Genomic DNA, 18055 nt, shown 5'->3' on the forward strand with positions numbered 1-18055 from the left:
GAATGCAATAATAAGAGTGGTTGGCTTACGGCCTTGTGGCGCAATGGTAGCGCGTCTGACTCCAGATCGGAAGGTTACGTGTTCGAATAACCTCCGGTCAAAAGCGTTCCCTTTTATTTGAAGGATGCCATTTATTTTATAAATGTATCATCAAAGATTATAAGTCTTCAATGGCAATTAATGCAATCCTGGTTTTACAAAGAATTATTACTCTGAGACGTTATTGTAATGTACAATATTAAATTTTTTGTACGGTACAGATTCATAAGTATTTTAAGAATGCAATAATAAGAGTGGTTGGCTTACGGCCTTGTGGCGCAATGGTAGCGCGTCTGACTCCAGATCGGAAGGTTACGTGTTCGAATCACCTCCGGTCAAAAGCGTTCCCTTTTATTTGAAGGATGCCATTTATTTTATAAATGTATCATCAAAGATTATAAGTCTTCAATGGCAATTAATGCAATCCTGGTTTTACAATGAATTATTACTCTGAGACGTTATTGTAATGTACAATATTAAATTTTTTGTACGGTACAGATTCATAAGTATTTTAAGAATGCAATAATAAGAGTGGTTGGCTTACGGCCTTGTGGCGCAATGGTAGCGCGTCTGACTCCAGATCGGAAGGTTACGTGTTCGAATCATCTCCGGTCAAAAGCGTTCCCTTTTATTTGAAGGATGCCATTTATTTTATAAATGTATCATCAAAGATTATAAGTCTTCAATGGCAATTAATGCAATCCTGGTTTTACAATGAATTATTACTCTGAGACGTTATTGTAATGTACAATATTAAATTTTTTGTACGGTACAGATTCATAAGTATTTTAAGAATGCAATAATAAGAGTGGTTGGCTTACGGCCTTGTGGCGCAATGGTAGCGCGTCTGACTCCAGATCGGAAGGTTACGTGTTCGAATCACCTCCGGTCAAAAGCGTTCCCTTTTATTTGAAGGATGCCATTTATTTTATAAATGTATCATCAAAGATTATAAGTCTTCAATGGCAATTAATGCAATCCTGGTTTTACAATGAATTATTACTCTGAGACGTTATTGTAATGTACAATATTAAATTTTTTGTACGGTACAGATTCATAAGTATTTTAAGAATGCAATAATAAGAGTGGTTGGCTTACGGCATTGTGGCGCAATGGTAGCGCGTCTGACTCCAGATCAGAAGGTTACGTGTTCGAATCACGTCGGGGTCAAAAGCGTTCCCTTTTTTTTGAAGGATGCCATTTATTTTATAAATGTATCATCAAAGATTATAAGTCTTCAATGGCAATTAATGCAATCCTGGTTTTACAATGAATTATTATTCTGAGATGTTACTGTCATGTACAATATTAAATATTTTGTACGGTACAGATTAATAAGTATTTTAAGAATGCAATAATAAGAGTGGTTGGCTTACGGCCTTGTGGCGCAATATTAGCGCGTCTGACTCCAGATCAGAAGGTTACGTGTTCGAATCACGTCGGGGTCAAATGCGTTCTCTTCTATTTGAAGGATGCCATTTATTTTATAAATGTATCATCAAAGATTATAAGTCTTCAATGGCAATTAATGCAATCCTGGTTTTACAATGAATTATTATTCTGAGACGTTATTGTAATGTACAATATTAAATTTTTTGTACGGTACAGATTCATAAGTATTTTAAGAATGCAATAATAAGAGAGGTTAGCTTACGGCCTTGTGGCGCAATGGTAGCGCGTCTGACTCCAGATCAGAAGGTTACGTGTTCGAATCACGTCGGGGTCAAAAGCGTTCCCTTTTATTTGAAGGATGCCATTTATTTTATAAATGTATCATCAAAGATTATCAGTCTTCAATGGCAATTAATGCAATCCTGGTTTTACAATGAATTATTATTCTGAGATGTTACTGTAATGTACAATATTAAATTTTTTGTACGGTACAGATTCATAAGTATTTTAAGAATGCAATAATAAGAGTGGTTGGCTGACGGCCTTGTGGCGCAATGGTAGCGCGTCTGACTCCAGATCAGAAGGTTACGTCTTCGAATCACAACGGGGTCAAAAGCGTTCCCTTTTATTTGAAGGATGCCATTTATTTTATAAACGTATCATCAAAGATTATCAGTCTTCAATGGCAATTAATCCAATCCTGGTTTTACAATGAATTATAATTCTGAGACGTTATTGTAATGTACAATATTAAATTTTTTATACGGTACAGATTCATAAGTATTTTAAGAATGCAATAATAAGGGAGGTTAGCTTACGGCTTTGTGGCGCAATGCTAGCGCGTCTGACTCCAGATCAGAAGGTTACGTGTTCGAGTCACGTCGGGGTCAAATGCGTTCTCTTTTATTTGAAGGATGCCATTTATTTTATAAATGTATCATCAAAGATTATCAGTCTTCCATGGCAATTAATGCAATCCTGGTTTTACAATGAATTATTATTCTGAGATGTTACTGTAATGTACAATATTAAATTTTTTGTACGGAACAGATTCATAAGTATTTTAAGAATGCAATAATAAGAGTGGTTGGCTTACGGCCTTGTGGCGCAATGGTAGCGAGTCTGACTCCAGATCAGAAGGTTCCGTGTTCGAATCACGTCGGGGTCAAAAGCGTTCCCTTTTATTTGAAGGATGCCATTTATTTTATAAATGTATCATCAAAGTTTATCAGTCTTCCATTGCAATTAATGCAATCCTGGTTTTACAATGAATTATTATTCTGAGATGTTACTGTAATGTACAATATTAAATTTTTTGTACGGTACACATTCATAAGTATTTTAAGAATGCAATAATAAGAGAGGTTAGCTTACGGCCTTGTTGCGCAATGGTAGCGCGTCTGACTCCAGATCAGAAGGTTACGTGTTCGGATCACATCGGGGTCAAATGCGTTCTCTTTTATTTGAAGGATACCATTTATTTTATAAATGTATCATCAAAGATTATCAGTCTTCCATGGCAATTAATGCAATCCTGGTTTTACAATGAATTATTATTCTGAAATGTTACTGTAATGTACAATATTAAATTTTTTGTACGGTACAGATTCATAAGTATTTTAAGAATGCAATAATAAGAGTGGTTGGCTTACGGCATTGTGGCGCAATGGTAGCGCGTCTGACTCCAGATCAGAAGGTTACGTGTTCGAATCACGTCGCGGTCAAATGCGTTCCCTTTTGTTTGAAGGATGCCATTTATTTTATAAATGTATCATCAAAGATTATAAGTCTTCAATGGCAATTAATGCAATCCTGGTTTTACAATGAATTATTATTCTGAGACGTTATTGTAATGTACAATATTAAATTTTTTGTACGGTACAGATTCATAAGTATTGTAAGAATGCAATAATAAGAGTTGTTGGCTTACGGCCTTGTGGCGCAATGGTAGCGCGTCTGACTCCAGATCAGAAGGTTACGTGTTCGAATCACGTCGGGGTTAAATGCGTTCCCTTTTATTTGAAGGATGCCATTTATTTTATAAATGTATCATCAAAGATTATCAGTCTTCAATGGCAATTCATGCAATCCTGGTTTTACAATGAATTATTATTCTGAGATGTTACTCTAATGTACAATATTAAATTTTTTGTACGGTACAGATTAATAAGTATTTTAAGAATGCAATAATGAGAGTGGTTGGCTTACGGCCTTGTGGCGCAATGGTTGCGCGTCTGACTCCAGATCAGTAGGTTACGTGTTCGAATCACGTCGGGGTCAAAAGCGTTCCCTTTTAGTTGATGGATGCCATTTATTTTATAAATGTGTCATCAAAGATTATCAGTCTTCAATGGCAATTAATGCAATCCTGGTTTTACAATGAATTATTATTCTGAGATGTTATTGTAATGTAAAATATTAAATTTTTTGTACGGTACAGATTCATAAGTATTTTAAGAATGCAATAATAAGAGTGGTTGGCTTACGGCCTTTTGGCGCAATGGTAGCGCGTCTGACTCCAGATATGAAGGTTACGTCTTCGAATCACGTCGGGGTCAAATGCGTTCCCTTTTATTTAAAGGATGCCATTTATTTTATAAATGTATCATCAAAGATTATAAGTCTTCCATGGCAATTAATGCAATCCTGGTTTTACAATGAATTATTATTCTGAGACGTTATTGTAATGTACAATATTAAATCTTTCGTACGGTACAGATTCATAAGTATTTTAAGAATGGAATAATACAAGTGGTTGGCTTACGGCCTTTTGGCGCAATGGTAGCGCGTCTGACTCCAGATCAGAAGGTTACGTGTTCGAATCACGTCGGGGTCAAAAGCGTTCCCTTTTATTTGAAGGATGCCATTTATTTTATAAATATATCATCAAAGATTATCAGTTTTCAATGGCAATTTATGCAATCCTGGTTTTACAATGAATTATTATTCTGAGATGTTACTGTAATGTACAATATTAAATTTTTTGTACGGTACAGATTCATAAGTATTTTTAGAATGCAATAATGAGAGCGGTTGGCTTACGGCCTTGTGGCGCAATGGTAGCGCGTCTGACTCCAGATCAGAAGGTTACGTCTTCGAATCACGACGGGGTCAAAAGCGTTCCCTTTTATTTGAAGGATGCTATTTATTTTATAAACGTATCATCAAAGATTATCAGTCTTCAATGGCAATTAATGCAATCCTGGTTTTACAATGAATTATTATTCTGAGACGTTATTGGAATGTACAATATTAAATTTTTTATACGGTACAGATTCATAAGTATGTTAAGAATGCAATAATAAGGGAGGTTAGCTTACGGCTTTGTGGCGCAATGGTAGCGCGTCTGACTCCAGATCAGAAGGTTACGTGTTCGAGTCACGTCGGGGTCAAATGCGTTCTCTTTTATTTGAAGGATGCCATTTATTTTATAAATGTATCATCAAAGATTATCAGTCTTCAATGGCAATTAATGCAATCCTGGTTTTACAATGAATTATTATTCTGAGATGTTACTGTAATGTACAATATTAAATTTTTTGTACGGTACACATTCATAAGTATTTTAAGAATGCAATAATAAGAGTGGTTGGCTTACGGCCTTGTAGCGCAATGGTAGCGAGTCTGACTCCAGATCAGAAGGTTACGTGTTCGAATCACGTCGGGTCAAAAACGTTCCCTTTTATTGGAAGGATGCCATTTATTTTATAAATGTATCATCAAAGTTTATCAGTCTTCCATTGCAATTAATTCAATCCTGGTTTTACAATGAATTATTATTCTGAGATGTTACTGTAATGTACAATATTAAATTTTTTGTACGGTACAGATTCATAAGTATTTTAAGAATGCAATAATATTAGTGGTTGGCTTACGGCCCTGTGGCGCAATGGTAGCGCGTCTGACTCCAGATCAGAAGGTTACGTGTTCGAATCACGTCGGGGTCAAAAGCGATCCCTTTTATTTGAAGGATGCCATTTATTTTATAAATGTATCATCAAAGATAATAAGTCTTCAAGGAAAATTAATGCAATCCTGGTTTTACAATGAATTATTATTCTGAGACGTTATTGTAATGTACAATATTAATTTTTTTGTACGGTACACATTCATAAGTATTTTAAGAATGCAATAATAAGAGAGGTAAGCTTACGGCCTTGTGGCGCAATGGTAGCGCGTCTGACTCCAGATCAGAAGGTTACGTGTTCGGATCACATCGGGGTCAAATGCGTTCTCTTTTATTTGAAGTATACCATTTATTTTATAAATGTATCATCAAAGATTATCAGTCTTCCATGGCAATTAATGCAATCCTGGTTTTACAATGAATTATTATTCTGAAATGTTACTGTAATGTACAATATTAAATTTTGTGTACGGTACAGATTCATAAGTATTTTAAGAATGCAATAATAAGAGTGGTAGGCTTACGGCCTTGTGGCGCAATGGTAGCGCGTCTGACTCCAGATCAGAAGGTTACGTGTTCGAATCACGTCCGGTCAAAAGCGTTCCCTTTTATTTGAATGGTGCCATTTATTTTATAAATGTATCATCAAAGATTATAAGTCTTCAATGGCAATTAATGCAATCCTGGTTTTACAATGAATTATTATTCTGAGACGTTACTCAAATGTACAATATTAAATTTTTTGTACGGTACAGATTCATAAGTATTTTAAGAATGCAATAATGAGAGTGGTTGGCTTACGGCCTTGTGGCGCAATGGTAGCGCGTCTGACTCCAGATCAGAAGGTTACGTGTTCGAATCACGTCGGGGTCAAAAGCGTTCCCTTTTATTTGAAGGATGCCATTTATTTTATAAATGTATCATCAAAGATTATCAGTCTTCAATCGCAATTAATGCAATCCTGGTTTTACAATGAATTATTATTCTGAGATGTTACTGTAATGTACAATATTAAATTTTTTGTACGGTACAGATTCATAAGTATTTTAAGAATGCAATAATAAGACTGGTTGGCTTACGGCCTTGTGGCGCAATGGTAGCGCGTCTGACTCCAGATCAGAAGGTTACGTGTTCGAATCACGTCGGGGTCAAAAGCGTTCCCTTTTATTTGAAGGATGCCATTTATTTTATAAATTTATCATCAAAGATTATAAGTCTTCAATGGCAATTAATGCAATCCTGGTTTTACAATGAATTATTATTCTGAGACGTTATTGTAATGTACAATATTAAATTTTTTGTACGGTACAGATTCATAAGTAGTTTAAGAATGAAATAATATGAGTGGTTGGCTTACGGCCTTGTGACGCAATGGTAGCGCGTCTGACTCCAGATCAGAAGGTTACGTGTTCGAATCACGTCGGGGTCAAAAGCGTTCCCTTTTATTTGAAGGATGCCATTTATTTTATAAATGTATCATCAAAGATTATAAGTCTTCCATGGCAATTAATGCAATCCTGGTTTTACAATGAATTATTATTCTGAGACGTTATTGTAATGTACAATATTAAATCTTTCGTACGGTACAGATTCATAAGTATTTTAAGAATGCAATAATATGAGTGGTGGCCTTACGGCCTTGTGGCGCAATGGTAGCGCATCTGACTCCAGATCAGAAGGTTACGTGTTCGAATCACGTCGGGGTCAAAAGCGTTCCCTTTTATTTGAAGGATGCCATTTATTTTATAAATGTATCATCAAAGATTATCAGTCTTCAATGGCAATTAATGCAATCCTGGTTTTACAATGAATTATTATTCTGAGATGTTACTGTAATGTACAATATTAAATTTTGTGTACGGTACAGATTCATAAGTATTTTAAGAATGCAATAATAAGAGTGGTTGGCTTACAGCCTTTTGGCGCAATGGTAGCGCGTCTGACTCCAGATCAGAAGGTTACGTGTTCGAATCACGTCGGGGTCAAAAGCGTTCCCTTTTATTTGAAGGATGCCATTTATTTTATAAATGTATCATCAAAGATTATAAGTCTTCAATGGCAATTAATGCAATCCTGGTTTTACAATGAATTATTATTCTGAGACATTATTTTAATGTACAATATTAAATTTTTTGTACGGTACAGATTCATAAGTATTTTAAGAATGCAATAATAAGAGTGGTTGGCTTACGGCCTTGTGGCGCAATTGTAGCGCGTCTGACTCCAGATCAGAAGGTTACGTGTTCGAATCACGTCGGGGTCAAAAGTGTTCCCTTTTATTTGAAGGATGCCATTTATTTTATAAATTTATCATCAAAGATTATAAGTCTTCAATGGCAATTAATGCAATCCTGGTTTTACAATGAATTATTATTCTGAGACCTTATTGTAATGTACAATATTAAATTTTTTGTACGGTACAGATTCATTAGTATTTTAAGAATGAAATAATAAGAGTGGTTGGCTTACGGCCTTGTGACGCAATGGTAAATCGGATGACTCCAGATCAGAAGGTTACGTGTTCGAATCACGTCGGGGTCAAAAGCGTTCCCTTTTATTTGAAGGATGCCATTTATTTTATAAATGTATCATCAAAGATTATAAGTCTTCCATGGCAATTAATGCAATCCTGGTTTTACAATGAATTATTATTCTGAGACGTTATTGTAATGTACAATATTAAATTTTTTGTACGGTACAGATTCATAAGTATTTTAAGAATGCAATAATACGAGTGGTGGCCTTACGGCCTTGTGGCGCAATGGTAGCGCTTCTTACTCCAGATCAGAAGCTTACGTGTTCGAATCACGTCGGGGTAAAAAGCGTTCCCTTTTTGTTTGAAGGATTCCATTTATTTTATAAATGTATCATCAAAGATTATAAGTCTTCAATGGCAATTAATGCAATCCTGGTTTTACAATGAATTATTATTCTGAAATGTTACTCTAATGTACAATATTAAATTTTTTGTACGGTACAGATTCATAAGTATTTAAAGAATGCAATAATGAGAGTGTTTGGCTTACGGCCTTGTGGCGCAATGGTAGCGCGTCTGACTCCAGATCAGAAGTTTACGTGTTCGAATCACGTCAGGGTCAAATGCGTTCCCTTTCATTTGAAGGATGCCATTTATTTTATAAATGTATCATCAAAGATTATAAGTCTTCAATGGCAATTAATGCAATCCTGGTTTTACAATGAATTATTATTCTGAGATGTTACTCTAATGTACAATATTAAGCTTTTTGTACGGTACAGATTAATAAGTATTTTAAGAATGCAATAATGAGAGTGGTTGGCTTACGGCCTTGTGGCGCAATGGTAGCGCGTCTGACTCCAGATCAGAAGGTTACGTGTTCGAATCACGTCGGGGTCAAAAGCGTTCCCTTTTAGTTGAAGGATGCCATTTATTTTATAAATGTATCATCAAAGATTATCAGTCTTCAATGGCAATTAATGCAATCCTGGTTTTACAATGAATTATTATTCTGACATGTTACTGTAATGTACAATATTAAATTTTTTGTACGGTACAGATTCATAAGTATTTTAAGAATGCAATAATAAGAGTGGTTGGCTTACGGCCTTCTGGCGCAATGGTAGCGCGTCTGACTCCAGATCAGAAGGTTACGTGTTCGAATCACGTCGGGGTCAAAAGCGTTCCCTTTTATTTGAAGGATGCCATTTATTTTATAAATGTATCATCAAAGATTATAAGTCTTCAATGGCAATTAATGCAATCCTGGTTTTACAATGAATTATTATTCTGAGACGTTATTGTAATGTACAATATTAAATTTTTTGTACGATACAGATTCATAAGTATTGTAAGAATGCAATAATAAGAGCGGTTGGCTTACGGCCTTGTGGCGCAATGGGAGCGCGTCTGACTCCAGAGCAGTAGGTTACGTGTTCGAATCACGTCGGGGTCAAAAGCGTTCCCTTTTAGTTGAAGGATGCCATTTATTTTATAAATGTATCATCAAAGATTATCAGTCTTCCATTGCAATTAATGCAATCCTGGTTTTACAATGAATTATTATTCTGAGATGTTATTGTAATGTACAATATTAAATTTTTTGTACGGTACAGATTCATAAGTATTTTAAGAATGCAATAATAAGAGTGGTTGGCTTACGGCCTTGTGGCGCAATGGTAGCGCGTCTGATTCCAGATCAGAAAGTTACGTGTTCGAATCACGTCGGGGTCAAAAGCGTTCCCTTTTATTTGAAGGATGCCATTTATTTTATAAATGTATCATCAAAGATTATCAGTCTTCAATGGCAATTAATGCAATCCTGGTTTTACAATGAATTATTATTCTGAGACGTTATTGTAATGTACAATATTACATTTTTTGTACGGTACAGATTCATCAGTATTTTAAGAATGCAATAATAAAAGAGGTTGGCTTACGGCCTTGTGGCACAATGGTAGCGCGTCTGACTCCAGATCAGAAGGTTACGTGTTCGAATCACGTCGGGGTCAAAAGCGTTCCCTTTTATTTGAAGGATGCCATTTATTTTATAAATTTATCATCAAAGATTATAAGTCTTCAATGGCAATTAATGCAATCCTGGTTTTACAATGAATTATTATTCTGAGACGTTATTGTAATGTACAATATTAAATTTTTTGTACGGTACAGATTCATAAGTATTTTAAGAATGCAACAATGAGAGTGGTTGGCTTACGGCCTTTTGGCGCAATGGTAGCGCGTCTGACTCCAGATCAGAAGGTTACGTGTTCGAATCACGTCGGGGTCAAAAGCGTTTCCTTTTATTTGAAGGATGCTATTTATTTTATAAATGTATCATCCAAGATTATCAGTCTTCCATGGCAATTAATGCAATCCTGGTTTTACAATGAATTATTATTCTGAGACGTTATTGTAATGTACAATATTAAATTTTTTGTACGGTACAGATTCATAAGTATTTTAAGAATGCAATAATACGAGTGGTGGCCTTACGGCCTTGTGGCGCAATGGTAGCGCTTCTTACTCCAGATCAGAAGCTTACGTGTTCGAATCACGTCGGGGTAAAAAGCGTTCCCTTTTTGTTTGAAGGATTCCATTTATTTTATAAATGTATCATCAAAGATTATAAGTCTTCAATGGCAATTAATGCAATCCTGGTTTTACAATGAATTATTATTCTGAAATGTTACTGTAATGTACAAGATTAAATTTTTTGTACGGTACAGATTCATAAGTATTTTAAGAATGCAATAATGAGAGTGTTTGGCTTACGGCCTTGTGGCGCAATGGTAGCGCGTCTGACTCCAGATCAGAAGTTTACGTGTTCGAATCACGTCGGGGTCAAATGCGTTCCCTTTAATTTGAAGGATGCCATTTATTTTATAAATGTATCATCAAAGATTATAAGTCTTCAATGGCAATTAATGCAATCCTGGTTTTACAATGAATTATTATTCTGAGATGTTACTCTAATGTACAATATTAAGCTTTTTGTACGGTACAGATTAATAAGTATTTTAAGAATGCAATAATGAGAGTGGTTGGCTTACGGCCTTGTGGCGCAATGGTAGCGCGTCTGACTCCAGATCAGAAGGTTACGTGTTCGAATCACGTCGGGGTCAAAAGCGTTCCCTTTTAGTTGAAGGATGCCATTTATTTTATAAATGTATCATCAAAGATTATCAGTCTTCAATGGCAATTAATGCAATCCTGGTTTTACAATGAATTATTATTCTGACATGTTACTGTAATGTACAATATTAAATTTTTTGTACGGTACAGATTCATAAGTATTTTAAGAATGCAATAATAAGAGTGGTTGGCTTACGGCCTTCTGGCGCAATGGTAGCGCGTCTGACTCCAGATCAGAAGGTTACGTGTTCGAATCACGTCGGGGTCAAAAGCGTTCCCTTTTATTTGAAGGATGCCATTTATTTTATAAATGTATCATCAAAGATTATAAGTCTTCAATGGCAATTAATGCAATCCTGGTTTTACAATGAATTATTATTCTGAGACGTTATTGTAATGTACAATATTAAATTTTTTGTACGATACAGATTCATAAGTATTGTAAGAATGCAATAATAAGAGCGGTTGGCTTACGGCCTTGTGGCGCAATGGGAGCGCGTCTGACTCCAGAGCAGTAGGTTACGTGTTCGAATCACGTCGGGGTCAAAAGCGTTCCCTTTTAGTTGAAGGATGCCATTTATTTTATAAATGTATCATCAAAGATTATCAGTCTTCCATTGCAATTAATGCAATCCTGGTTTTACAATGAATTATTATTCTGAGATGTTATTGTAATGTACAATATTAAATTTTTTGTACGGTACAGATTCATAAGTATTTTAAGAATGCAATAATAAGAGTGGTTGGCTTACGGCCTTGTGGCGCAATGGTAGCGCGTCTGATTCCAGATCAGAAGGTTACGTGTTCGAATCACGTCGGGGTCAAAAGCGTTCCCTTTTATTTGAAGGATGCCATTTATTTTATAAATGTATCATCAAAGATTATCAGTCTTCAATGGCAATTAATGCAATCCTGGTTTTACAATGAATTATTATTCTGAGACGTTATTGTAATGTACAATATTACATTTTTTGTACGGTACAGATTCATCAGTATTTTAAGAATGCAATAATAAAAGAGGTTGGCTTACGGCCTTGTGGCACAATGGTAGCGCGTCTGACTCCAGATCAGAAGGTTACGTGTTCGAATCACGTCGGGGTCAAAAGCGTTCCCTTTTATTTGAAGGATGCCATTTATTTTATAAATTTATCATCAAAGATTATAAGTCTTCAATGGCAATTAATGCAATCCTGGTTTTACAATGAATTATTATTCTGAGACGTTATTGTAATGTACAATATTAAATTTTTTGTACGGTACAGATTCATAAGTATTTTAAGAATGCAACAATGAGAGTGGTTGGCTTACGGCCTTTTGGCGCAATGGTAGCGCGTCTGACTCCAGATCAGAAGGTTACGTGTTCGAATCACGTCGGGGTCAAAAGCGTTTCCTTTTATTTGAAGGATGCTATTTATTTTATAAATGTATCATCCAAGATTATCAGTCTTCAATGGCAATTAATGCAATCCTGGTTTTACAATGAATTATTATTCTGAGACGTTATTGTAATGTACAATATTAAATTTTTTGTACGGTACAGATTCATAAGTATTGTAAGAATGCAATAATAAGAGTGGTTGGCTTACGGCCTTCTGGCGCAATGGTAGCGCGTCTGACTCCAGATCAGAAGATTACGTGTTCGAATCACGTCGGGGTCAAAAGCGTTCCCTTTTATTTGAAGGATGCCATTTATTTTATAAATGTATCATCAACGATTATAAGTCTTCCATGGCAATTAATGCAATCCTGGTTTTACAATGAATTATTATTCTGAGACGTTATTGTAATGTACAATATTAAATCTTTCGTACGGTACAGATTCATAAGTATTTTAAGAATGCAATTATACGAGTGGTGGGCTTACGGCCTTGTGGCGCAATGGTAGCGCTTCTTACTCCAGATCAGAAGCTTACGTGTGCGAATCACCTCGGGGTAAAAAGCGTTCCCTTTTTGTTTGAAGGATTCCATTTATTTTATAAATGTATCATCAAAGATTATAAGTCTTCAATGGCAATTAATGCAATCCTGGTTTTACAATGAATTATTATTCTGAAATGTTACTCTAATGTACAATATTAAATTTTTTGTACGGTACAGATTCATAAGTATTTTAAGAATGCAATAATGAGAGTGGTTGGCTTACGGCCTTGTGGCGCAATGGTAGCGCGTCTGACTCCAGATCAGAAGGTTACGTGTTCGAATAACGTCGGGGTCAAATGCGTTCCCTTTTATTTGAAGGATGCCATTTATTTTATAAATGTATCATCAAAGATTATAAGTCTTCAATGGCAATTAATGCAATCCTGGTTTTACAATGAATTATTATTCTGAGATGTTACTCTAATGTACAATATTAAACTTTTTGTACGGTACAGATTAATAAGTATTTTAAGAATGCAATAATGAGAGTGGTTGGCTTACGGCCTTGTGGCGCAATGGTAGCGCGTCTGACTCCAGATCAGAAGGTTACGTGTTCGAATCACGTCGGGGTCAAAAGCGTTCCCTTTTATTTGAAGGATGCCATTTATTTTATAAATGTATCATCAAAGATTATCAGTCTTCAATGGCAATTAATGCAATCCTGGTTTTACAATGAATTATTATTCTGAGATGTTACTGTAATGTACAAGATTAAATTTTTTGTACGGTACAGATTCATAAGTATTTTAAGAATGCAATAATAAGAGTGGTTGGCTTACGGCCTTCTGGCGCAATGGTAGCGCGTCTGACTCCAGATCAGAAGGTTACGTGTTCGAATCACGTCGGGGTCAAAAGCGTTCCCTTTTATTTGAAGGATGCCATTTATTTTATAAATGTATCATCAAAGATTATAAGTCTTCAATGGCAATTAATGCAATCCTGGTTTTACAATGAATTATTATTCTGAGACGTTATTGTAATGTACAATATTAAATTTTTTGTACGGTACAGATTCATAAGTATTTTAAGAATGCAATAATAAGAGTGGATGGCTTACGGCCTTGTGGCGCAATGGTAGCGAGTCTGCCTCCAGATCAGAAGGTTACGTGTTCGAATCACGTCGGGGTCAAAAGCGTTCCCTTTTATTTGAAGGATGCCATTTATTTTATAAATGTATCATCAAAGATTATCAGTCTGCAATGGCAATTAATGCAATCCTGGTTTTACAATGAATTATTATTCTGAGATGTTACTGTAATATACAATATTAAATTTTTTGTACGGTACAGATTCATAAGTATTTTAAGAATGCAATAATAAGAGTGGTTAGCTTACGGCCTTGTGGCGCAATGGTAGCGCGTCTGACTCCAGATCAGAAGGTTACGTGTTCGAATCACGTCGGGGTCAAAAGCGTTCCCTTTTATTTGAAGGATGCCATTTATTTTATAAATGTATCATCAAAGATTATCAGTCTTCCATGGCAATTAATGCAATCCTGGTTTTACAATGAATTATTATTCTGAGATGTTACTGTAATGTACAATATTAAATTTTTTGTACGGTACAGATTCATAAGTATTTTAAGAATGCAATAATAAGAGTGGTTGGCTTACGGCCTTGTGGCGCAATGCCAGCGCGTCTGACTCCAGATCAGAAGGTTACGTGTTCGAATCACGTCGGGGTCAAAAGCGTTCCCTTTTATTTGAAGGATGCCATTTATTTTATAAATGTATCATCAAAGATTATAAGTCTTCAATGGCAATTAATGCAATCCTGGTTTTACAATGAATTATTATTCTGAGACGTTATTGTAATGTACAATATTAAGTTTTTTGTACGGTACAGATTCATAAGTATTTTAAGAATGCAATAATAAGGGTGGTTGTCTTACGGCCTTGTGGCGCAATGGTAGCGCGTCTGACTCCAGATCAGAAGGTTACGTGTTCGGATCAGGTCTGGTCAAAATCGTTCCCTTTTATTTGAAGGATGCCATTTATTTTATAAATGTATCATCAAAGATAATCAGTCTTCAATGGCAAATAATGCAATCCTGGTTTTACAATGAATTATTATTCTGAGATGTTACTGTAATGTACAATATTAAATTTTTTGTACGGTACAGATTCATAAGTATTTTAAGAATTCAATAATAAGAGTTGTTAGCTTACGGCCTTGTGGCGCAATGGTAGCGCGTCTGACTCCAGATCAGAAGGTTACGTGTTCGAATCACGTCGGGGTCAAAAGCGTTCCCTTTTATTTGAAGGATGCCATTTATTTTATAAATGTATCATCAAAGATTATCAGTCTTCCATGGCAATTAATGCAATCCTGGTTTTACAATGAATTATTATTCTGAGATGTTACTGTAATGTACAATATTAAATTTTTTGTACGGTACAGACTCATAAGTATTTTAAGAATGCAATAATAAGAGTGGTTGGCTTACGGCCTTATGGCGCAATTGCAGCGCGTCTGACTCCCGATCAGAAGGTTACGTGTTCGAATCACGTCGGGGTCAAAAGCGTTCCCTTTTATTTGAAGGATGCCATTTATTTTATAAATGTATCATCAAAGATTATAAGTCTTCAATGGCAATTAATGCAATCCTGGTTTTACAATGAATTATTATTCTGAGACGTTATTGTAATGTACAATATTAAATTTTTTGTACGGTACAGATTCATAAGTATTTTAAGAATGCAATAATAAGAGTGGTTGGCTTACGGCCTTGTGGCGCAATGGTAGCGCGTCTGACTCCAGATCAGAAGGTTACGTGTTCGAATCACGTCCGGTCAAAATCGTTCCCTTTTATTTGAAGGATGCCATTTATTTTATAAATGTATCATCAAAGATAATCAGTCTTCGATGGCAAATAATGCAATCCTGGTTTTACAATGAATTATTATTCTGAGATGTTACTGTAATGTACAATATTAAATTTTTTGTACGGTACAGATTCATAAGTATTTTAAGAATGCAATAATAAGAGTGGTTAGCTTACGGCCTTGTGGCGCAATGGTAGCGCGTCTGACTCCAGATCAGAAGGTTACGTGTTCGAATCACGTCGGGGTCAAAAGCGTTCCCTTTTATTTGAAGGATGCCATTTATTTTATAAATGTATCATCAAAGATTATCAGTCTTCCATGGCAATTAATGCAATCCTGGTTTTACAATGAATTATTATTCTGAGATGTTACTGTAATGTACAATATTAAATTTTTTGTACGGTACAGATTCATAAGTATTGTAAGAATGCAATAATAAGAGTGGTTGGCTTACGGCCTTGTGGCGCAATTGCAGCGCGTCTGACTCCAGATCAGAAGGTTACGTGTTCGAATCACGTCGGGGTCAAAAGCGTTCCCTTTTATTTGAAGGATGCCATTTATTTTATAAATGTATCATCAAAGATTATAAGTCTTCAATGGCAATTAATGCAATCCTGGTTTTACAATGAATTATTATTCTGAGACGTTATTGTAATGTACAATATTAAATTTTTTGTACGGTACAGATTCATAAGTATTTTAAGAATGCAATAATAAGAGTTGATTGCTTACGGCCTTGTGGCGCAATGGTAGCGCGTCTGACTCCAGATCAGAAGGTTACGTGTTCGAATCACGTCCGGTCAAAATCGTTCCCTTTTATTTGAAGGATGCCATTTATTTTATAAATGTATCATCAAAGATTATCAGTCTTCAATGGCAATTAATGCAATCCTGGTTTTACAATGAATTATTATTCTGAGATGTTACTGTAATGTACAATATTAAATTTTTTGTACGGTACAGATTCATAAGTATTTTAAGAATGCAATAATTAGAGTGGTGGGCTTACGGCCTTGTGGCGCAATGGTAGCGCGTCTGACTCCAGATCAGAAGGTTACGTGTTCGAATCACGTAGGGGTCAAATGCGTTCTCTTTTATTTGAAGGATGCCATTTATTTTATAAATGTATCATCAAAGATTATAAGTCTTCAATGGCAATTAATGCAATCCTGGTTTTACAATGAATTATTATTCTGAGACGTTATTGTAATGTACAATATAAAATTTTTTGTACGGTACAGATTCATAAGTATTTTAAGAATGCAATAATAAGAGAGGTTAGCTTACGGCCTTGTGGCGCAATGGTAGCGCGTCTGACTCCAGATCAGAAGGTTACGTGTTCGAACAACGTCGGGGTCAAAAGCGTACCCTTTTATTTGAAGGATGCCATTTATTTTATAAATATATCATCAAAGATTATCAGTCTTCAATGGCAATTAATGCAATCCTGGTTTTACAATGAATTATTATTCTGAGATGTTACTGTAATGTACAATATTAAATTTTTTGTACGGTACAGATTCATAAGTATTTTAAGAATGAAATAATGAGAGTGGTTGGCTTACGGCCTTGTGGCGCAATGGTAGCGCGTCTGACTCCAGATCAGAAGGTTACGTCTTCGAATCACGACGGGGTCAAAAGCGTTCCCTTTTATTTGAAGGATGCCATTTATTTTATAAACGTATCATCAAAGATTATCAGTCTTCCATGGCAATTAATGCAATCCTGGTTTTACAATGAATTATTATTCTGAGACGTTATTGTAATGTACAATATTAAATTTTTTGTACGGTACAGATTCATAAGTATTTTAAGAATGCAATAATAAGAGTGGTTGGCTTACGGCCTTGTGGCGCAATGGAAGCGCGTCTGACTCCAGATCACAAGGTTACGTGTTCGAGTCACGTAAGGGTCAAATGCGTTCTCTTTTATTTGAAGGATGCAATTTATTTTATAAATGTATCATCAAAGATTATAAGTCTTCAATGGCAATTAATGCAATCCTGGTTTTTCAATGAATTATTATTCTGAGACGTTATTGTAATGTACAATATTAAATTTTTTGTACGGTACAGATTCATAAGTATTTTAAGAATGCAATAATAGGAATGGTTGGCTTACGGCCTTGTGGCGCAATGGTAGCGCGTCTGACTCCAGATCAGAAGGTTACGTGTTCGAATCACGTCGGGGTCAAAAGCGTTCCCTTTTATTTGAAGGATGCCATTTATTTTATAAATGTATCATCAAAGATTATCAGTCTTCAATGGCAATTAATGCAATCCTGGTTTTACAATGAATTATTATTCTGAGACGTTATTGTAATGTACAATATTAAATTTTTTGTACGGTACAGATTCATAA

General features: G+C 35.3%; 50 non-coding genes across 50 annotated transcripts; all 50 read left to right on the forward strand.

Annotated features, from left to right (window-relative positions):
• The first annotated feature begins 1137 nt into the window (after positions 1 to 1137).
• Trnaw-cca (transfer RNA tryptophan (anticodon CCA)) lies at positions 1138 to 1209 on the forward strand. The gene has a single exon. It is a non-coding gene; the product is annotated as a tRNA-Trp (tRNA).
• A 206-nt stretch (positions 1210 to 1415) lies between these two features.
• Trnaw-cca (transfer RNA tryptophan (anticodon CCA)) lies at positions 1416 to 1487 on the forward strand. The gene has a single exon. It is a non-coding gene; the product is annotated as a tRNA-Trp (tRNA).
• A 206-nt stretch (positions 1488 to 1693) lies between these two features.
• On the forward strand, positions 1694 to 1765 carry Trnaw-cca (transfer RNA tryptophan (anticodon CCA)). The gene has a single exon. It is a non-coding gene; the product is annotated as a tRNA-Trp (tRNA).
• Positions 1766 to 2249: 484 nt separating this feature from the next.
• Positions 2250 to 2321, forward strand: Trnaw-cca (transfer RNA tryptophan (anticodon CCA)). The gene has a single exon. It is a non-coding gene; the product is annotated as a tRNA-Trp (tRNA).
• Positions 2322 to 2527: 206 nt separating this feature from the next.
• On the forward strand, positions 2528 to 2599 carry Trnaw-cca (transfer RNA tryptophan (anticodon CCA)). Its single transcript has one exon. It is a non-coding gene; the product is annotated as a tRNA-Trp (tRNA).
• A 484-nt stretch (positions 2600 to 3083) lies between these two features.
• On the forward strand, positions 3084 to 3155 carry Trnaw-cca (transfer RNA tryptophan (anticodon CCA)). The gene has a single exon. It is a non-coding gene; the product is annotated as a tRNA-Trp (tRNA).
• Positions 3156 to 3361: 206 nt separating this feature from the next.
• Trnaw-cca (transfer RNA tryptophan (anticodon CCA)) lies at positions 3362 to 3433 on the forward strand. The gene has a single exon. It is a non-coding gene; the product is annotated as a tRNA-Trp (tRNA).
• A 206-nt stretch (positions 3434 to 3639) lies between these two features.
• Positions 3640 to 3711, forward strand: Trnaw-cca (transfer RNA tryptophan (anticodon CCA)). Its single transcript has one exon. It is a non-coding gene; the product is annotated as a tRNA-Trp (tRNA).
• Positions 3712 to 4195: 484 nt separating this feature from the next.
• Positions 4196 to 4267, forward strand: Trnaw-cca (transfer RNA tryptophan (anticodon CCA)). Its single transcript has one exon. It is a non-coding gene; the product is annotated as a tRNA-Trp (tRNA).
• Positions 4268 to 4473: 206 nt separating this feature from the next.
• Positions 4474 to 4545, forward strand: Trnaw-cca (transfer RNA tryptophan (anticodon CCA)). The gene has a single exon. It is a non-coding gene; the product is annotated as a tRNA-Trp (tRNA).
• A 206-nt stretch (positions 4546 to 4751) lies between these two features.
• Trnaw-cca (transfer RNA tryptophan (anticodon CCA)) lies at positions 4752 to 4823 on the forward strand. The gene has a single exon. It is a non-coding gene; the product is annotated as a tRNA-Trp (tRNA).
• Positions 4824 to 5306: 483 nt separating this feature from the next.
• On the forward strand, positions 5307 to 5378 carry Trnaw-cca (transfer RNA tryptophan (anticodon CCA)). The gene has a single exon. It is a non-coding gene; the product is annotated as a tRNA-Trp (tRNA).
• Positions 5379 to 5584: 206 nt separating this feature from the next.
• On the forward strand, positions 5585 to 5656 carry Trnaw-cca (transfer RNA tryptophan (anticodon CCA)). The gene has a single exon. It is a non-coding gene; the product is annotated as a tRNA-Trp (tRNA).
• Positions 5657 to 5856: 200 nt separating this feature from the next.
• On the forward strand, positions 5857 to 5939 carry Trnaw-cca (transfer RNA tryptophan (anticodon CCA)). The gene has a single exon. It is a non-coding gene; the product is annotated as a tRNA-Trp (tRNA).
• Positions 5940 to 6139: 200 nt separating this feature from the next.
• Trnaw-cca (transfer RNA tryptophan (anticodon CCA)) lies at positions 6140 to 6211 on the forward strand. Its single transcript has one exon. It is a non-coding gene; the product is annotated as a tRNA-Trp (tRNA).
• A 206-nt stretch (positions 6212 to 6417) lies between these two features.
• Trnaw-cca (transfer RNA tryptophan (anticodon CCA)) lies at positions 6418 to 6489 on the forward strand. The gene has a single exon. It is a non-coding gene; the product is annotated as a tRNA-Trp (tRNA).
• A 206-nt stretch (positions 6490 to 6695) lies between these two features.
• On the forward strand, positions 6696 to 6767 carry Trnaw-cca (transfer RNA tryptophan (anticodon CCA)). Its single transcript has one exon. It is a non-coding gene; the product is annotated as a tRNA-Trp (tRNA).
• A 206-nt stretch (positions 6768 to 6973) lies between these two features.
• Trnaw-cca (transfer RNA tryptophan (anticodon CCA)) lies at positions 6974 to 7045 on the forward strand. Its single transcript has one exon. It is a non-coding gene; the product is annotated as a tRNA-Trp (tRNA).
• A 206-nt stretch (positions 7046 to 7251) lies between these two features.
• Positions 7252 to 7323, forward strand: Trnaw-cca (transfer RNA tryptophan (anticodon CCA)). Its single transcript has one exon. It is a non-coding gene; the product is annotated as a tRNA-Trp (tRNA).
• Positions 7324 to 7529: 206 nt separating this feature from the next.
• Trnaw-cca (transfer RNA tryptophan (anticodon CCA)) lies at positions 7530 to 7601 on the forward strand. Its single transcript has one exon. It is a non-coding gene; the product is annotated as a tRNA-Trp (tRNA).
• A 763-nt stretch (positions 7602 to 8364) lies between these two features.
• Trnaw-cca (transfer RNA tryptophan (anticodon CCA)) lies at positions 8365 to 8436 on the forward strand. Its single transcript has one exon. It is a non-coding gene; the product is annotated as a tRNA-Trp (tRNA).
• A 206-nt stretch (positions 8437 to 8642) lies between these two features.
• Trnaw-cca (transfer RNA tryptophan (anticodon CCA)) lies at positions 8643 to 8714 on the forward strand. The gene has a single exon. It is a non-coding gene; the product is annotated as a tRNA-Trp (tRNA).
• Positions 8715 to 8920: 206 nt separating this feature from the next.
• Trnaw-cca (transfer RNA tryptophan (anticodon CCA)) lies at positions 8921 to 8992 on the forward strand. The gene has a single exon. It is a non-coding gene; the product is annotated as a tRNA-Trp (tRNA).
• A 484-nt stretch (positions 8993 to 9476) lies between these two features.
• Trnaw-cca (transfer RNA tryptophan (anticodon CCA)) lies at positions 9477 to 9548 on the forward strand. The gene has a single exon. It is a non-coding gene; the product is annotated as a tRNA-Trp (tRNA).
• Positions 9549 to 9754: 206 nt separating this feature from the next.
• On the forward strand, positions 9755 to 9826 carry Trnaw-cca (transfer RNA tryptophan (anticodon CCA)). The gene has a single exon. It is a non-coding gene; the product is annotated as a tRNA-Trp (tRNA).
• Positions 9827 to 10032: 206 nt separating this feature from the next.
• Positions 10033 to 10104, forward strand: Trnaw-cca (transfer RNA tryptophan (anticodon CCA)). Its single transcript has one exon. It is a non-coding gene; the product is annotated as a tRNA-Trp (tRNA).
• A 485-nt stretch (positions 10105 to 10589) lies between these two features.
• Positions 10590 to 10661, forward strand: Trnaw-cca (transfer RNA tryptophan (anticodon CCA)). Its single transcript has one exon. It is a non-coding gene; the product is annotated as a tRNA-Trp (tRNA).
• Positions 10662 to 10867: 206 nt separating this feature from the next.
• Positions 10868 to 10939, forward strand: Trnaw-cca (transfer RNA tryptophan (anticodon CCA)). The gene has a single exon. It is a non-coding gene; the product is annotated as a tRNA-Trp (tRNA).
• Positions 10940 to 11145: 206 nt separating this feature from the next.
• Trnaw-cca (transfer RNA tryptophan (anticodon CCA)) lies at positions 11146 to 11217 on the forward strand. Its single transcript has one exon. It is a non-coding gene; the product is annotated as a tRNA-Trp (tRNA).
• A 484-nt stretch (positions 11218 to 11701) lies between these two features.
• Positions 11702 to 11773, forward strand: Trnaw-cca (transfer RNA tryptophan (anticodon CCA)). Its single transcript has one exon. It is a non-coding gene; the product is annotated as a tRNA-Trp (tRNA).
• A 206-nt stretch (positions 11774 to 11979) lies between these two features.
• Positions 11980 to 12051, forward strand: Trnaw-cca (transfer RNA tryptophan (anticodon CCA)). Its single transcript has one exon. It is a non-coding gene; the product is annotated as a tRNA-Trp (tRNA).
• Positions 12052 to 12257: 206 nt separating this feature from the next.
• On the forward strand, positions 12258 to 12329 carry Trnaw-cca (transfer RNA tryptophan (anticodon CCA)). The gene has a single exon. It is a non-coding gene; the product is annotated as a tRNA-Trp (tRNA).
• A 206-nt stretch (positions 12330 to 12535) lies between these two features.
• On the forward strand, positions 12536 to 12607 carry Trnaw-cca (transfer RNA tryptophan (anticodon CCA)). Its single transcript has one exon. It is a non-coding gene; the product is annotated as a tRNA-Trp (tRNA).
• A 485-nt stretch (positions 12608 to 13092) lies between these two features.
• On the forward strand, positions 13093 to 13164 carry Trnaw-cca (transfer RNA tryptophan (anticodon CCA)). Its single transcript has one exon. It is a non-coding gene; the product is annotated as a tRNA-Trp (tRNA).
• Positions 13165 to 13370: 206 nt separating this feature from the next.
• On the forward strand, positions 13371 to 13442 carry Trnaw-cca (transfer RNA tryptophan (anticodon CCA)). The gene has a single exon. It is a non-coding gene; the product is annotated as a tRNA-Trp (tRNA).
• Positions 13443 to 13648: 206 nt separating this feature from the next.
• On the forward strand, positions 13649 to 13720 carry Trnaw-cca (transfer RNA tryptophan (anticodon CCA)). The gene has a single exon. It is a non-coding gene; the product is annotated as a tRNA-Trp (tRNA).
• A 206-nt stretch (positions 13721 to 13926) lies between these two features.
• Positions 13927 to 13998, forward strand: Trnaw-cca (transfer RNA tryptophan (anticodon CCA)). The gene has a single exon. It is a non-coding gene; the product is annotated as a tRNA-Trp (tRNA).
• A 206-nt stretch (positions 13999 to 14204) lies between these two features.
• On the forward strand, positions 14205 to 14276 carry Trnaw-cca (transfer RNA tryptophan (anticodon CCA)). The gene has a single exon. It is a non-coding gene; the product is annotated as a tRNA-Trp (tRNA).
• A 206-nt stretch (positions 14277 to 14482) lies between these two features.
• Positions 14483 to 14554, forward strand: Trnaw-cca (transfer RNA tryptophan (anticodon CCA)). The gene has a single exon. It is a non-coding gene; the product is annotated as a tRNA-Trp (tRNA).
• Positions 14555 to 15037: 483 nt separating this feature from the next.
• On the forward strand, positions 15038 to 15109 carry Trnaw-cca (transfer RNA tryptophan (anticodon CCA)). Its single transcript has one exon. It is a non-coding gene; the product is annotated as a tRNA-Trp (tRNA).
• Positions 15110 to 15315: 206 nt separating this feature from the next.
• Trnag-ccc (transfer RNA glycine (anticodon CCC)) lies at positions 15316 to 15387 on the forward strand. The gene has a single exon. It is a non-coding gene; the product is annotated as a tRNA-Gly (tRNA).
• A 206-nt stretch (positions 15388 to 15593) lies between these two features.
• Positions 15594 to 15664, forward strand: Trnaw-cca (transfer RNA tryptophan (anticodon CCA)). Its single transcript has one exon. It is a non-coding gene; the product is annotated as a tRNA-Trp (tRNA).
• A 206-nt stretch (positions 15665 to 15870) lies between these two features.
• On the forward strand, positions 15871 to 15942 carry Trnaw-cca (transfer RNA tryptophan (anticodon CCA)). The gene has a single exon. It is a non-coding gene; the product is annotated as a tRNA-Trp (tRNA).
• A 206-nt stretch (positions 15943 to 16148) lies between these two features.
• Positions 16149 to 16220, forward strand: Trnaw-cca (transfer RNA tryptophan (anticodon CCA)). The gene has a single exon. It is a non-coding gene; the product is annotated as a tRNA-Trp (tRNA).
• A 206-nt stretch (positions 16221 to 16426) lies between these two features.
• Positions 16427 to 16497, forward strand: Trnaw-cca (transfer RNA tryptophan (anticodon CCA)). Its single transcript has one exon. It is a non-coding gene; the product is annotated as a tRNA-Trp (tRNA).
• A 206-nt stretch (positions 16498 to 16703) lies between these two features.
• On the forward strand, positions 16704 to 16775 carry Trnaw-cca (transfer RNA tryptophan (anticodon CCA)). Its single transcript has one exon. It is a non-coding gene; the product is annotated as a tRNA-Trp (tRNA).
• Positions 16776 to 16981: 206 nt separating this feature from the next.
• Positions 16982 to 17053, forward strand: Trnaw-cca (transfer RNA tryptophan (anticodon CCA)). Its single transcript has one exon. It is a non-coding gene; the product is annotated as a tRNA-Trp (tRNA).
• A 206-nt stretch (positions 17054 to 17259) lies between these two features.
• Positions 17260 to 17331, forward strand: Trnaw-cca (transfer RNA tryptophan (anticodon CCA)). The gene has a single exon. It is a non-coding gene; the product is annotated as a tRNA-Trp (tRNA).
• Positions 17332 to 17537: 206 nt separating this feature from the next.
• Trnaw-cca (transfer RNA tryptophan (anticodon CCA)) lies at positions 17538 to 17609 on the forward strand. Its single transcript has one exon. It is a non-coding gene; the product is annotated as a tRNA-Trp (tRNA).
• Positions 17610 to 17815: 206 nt separating this feature from the next.
• Positions 17816 to 17887, forward strand: Trnaw-cca (transfer RNA tryptophan (anticodon CCA)). Its single transcript has one exon. It is a non-coding gene; the product is annotated as a tRNA-Trp (tRNA).
• Positions 17888 to 18055: the final 168 nt, after the last annotated feature.

Source organism: Euprymna scolopes, chromosome 6 (assembly GCF_053919585.1).
Source record: "Euprymna scolopes isolate OS-2025 chromosome 6, ASM5391958v1, whole genome shotgun sequence".
In the NCBI taxonomy this organism is placed as follows: Eukaryota; Metazoa; Mollusca; class Cephalopoda; order Sepiida; family Sepiolidae; genus Euprymna; species Euprymna scolopes.